Below are 1,462 nucleotides of genomic sequence, written 5' to 3' on the forward strand. Positions count from 1 at the left end.
TTGTGAACAGTGCTGCAATAAACCTATGTGTGCATGTGTCTTTATAGTAGCATGATTTATAATCCTTTGGGTATATATTCAGTAATGGGATTGCTGGGTCAAATGGTATTTCTGGTTCTAGATCCTTGAGGAATCGCCACACTGTCTTCCACAATGGTTGAACTAATTTACACTTCCACCAACAGTGTAAAAACTGTTCCTATTTCTCCACATCCTCTCCAGCATCTGTTGTTTCCTGATTTTTTAATGATCACCATTCTAACTGGTATGAGATGGTCTCTCATTGTGGCTTTGATTTGAATTTCTCTAATGACCAGTGAAGATGGGCTTTTTAAATATATTTACTGGCTGTATAAAAGTCATCTTTTGAGAAGTGTCTGTTCATATCCTTCACCCATTTTTTGATGGGGTTGCTTGTTTTTTTTCCTTGTAAATTTGTTTAAGTTTTTTTTTAGATTCTGGATATTAGCCCTTTGTCAGATAGACTGCAAAAATTTTCTGCCATTCTGTAGGTTACCCATTCACTCTGATGATAGTTTGTTTTGCTGTGCAGAAGCTCTTTAGTTTAATTAGATCCTATTTGTCAATTTTGGCTTTTGTTGCCCTTGCCTTTGATGTTTTAGTCATGAAGTCTTTGCCCATGCCTATGTCGTGAATGGTACTGCTTAGGGTTTCTTCTAGAATTGTTATGGTTTTAGGTCTTATATTTAAGTCTTTAATCCATCTTGAGTTAATTTTTGTATAAAGTGTTAAGGAAGGGGTCCAGTTTCAGTTTTCTGCTTATGCCTAGCCAGTTTTCCCAACACCATTCATTAAATAGGGAATCCTTCACCGGTTGCTTGTTTTTGTCAGGTTTGTCAAAGGTCAGATGGTTGTAGATGTGTGGTGTTATTTCTGAGGCCTCTGTTTTGTTCCATTGGTCTATCTATATATCTGTTTTGGTACCAGTACCATTGCTGTTTTGGTTACTGTAGCCTTGTAGTATACTTTGAGGTCAGGTTGTGTGGTGCCTCCAGCTTTGTTCTTTTTGCTTAGGATTGTCTTTGCTATGGGGGCTCTTTTTTTGGTTCCATATGAAATTTAAAGTGACTTTTTCTAATTCTGTGAAGAAAATCAATGGTAGCTTGGTGGGGATAGCAATGTATCTATAAATTACTTTGGGCGGTATGGCCATTTTAACAATATTGATTCTTTCTGTGTGCATGGAATGTTTTTCCATTTGTTTGTGTCATCTCTGATTTCCTTGAGCAGTGGTTTGTAGTTCTCCTTGAAGAGGTCCTTCACATCCCTTGTAAGTTGTATTCCTAGGTATTTGATTCTCTTTTTAGCAGTTGTGAATGGGAGTTCACTCATGATTTGGCTATTATTCATGTATAGGAATGCTTGTGATTTTTGCACATTGATTTTGTATCCTGAGACTTTGTTGAAGTTGCTTATCAGCTTAAGGAGATTTTGGGCTGAG

The 1,462-nt window shown here is 36.9% G+C and overlaps 1 pseudogene across 1 annotated transcript in view; it reads left to right on the plus strand.

The window, feature by feature from the left end:
- Positions 1–1,462, plus strand: part of LOC105542213 — a 131,600-nt pseudogene that overhangs the window by 73,981 nt on the left and 56,157 nt on the right. The window lies entirely within an intron of this gene.

The sequence above is a fragment of the Mandrillus leucophaeus genome, unplaced genomic scaffold (assembly GCF_000951045.1).
Source record: "Mandrillus leucophaeus isolate KB7577 unplaced genomic scaffold, Mleu.le_1.0 Scaffold252, whole genome shotgun sequence".
NCBI lineage: Eukaryota > Metazoa > Chordata > Mammalia > Primates > Cercopithecidae > Mandrillus > Mandrillus leucophaeus.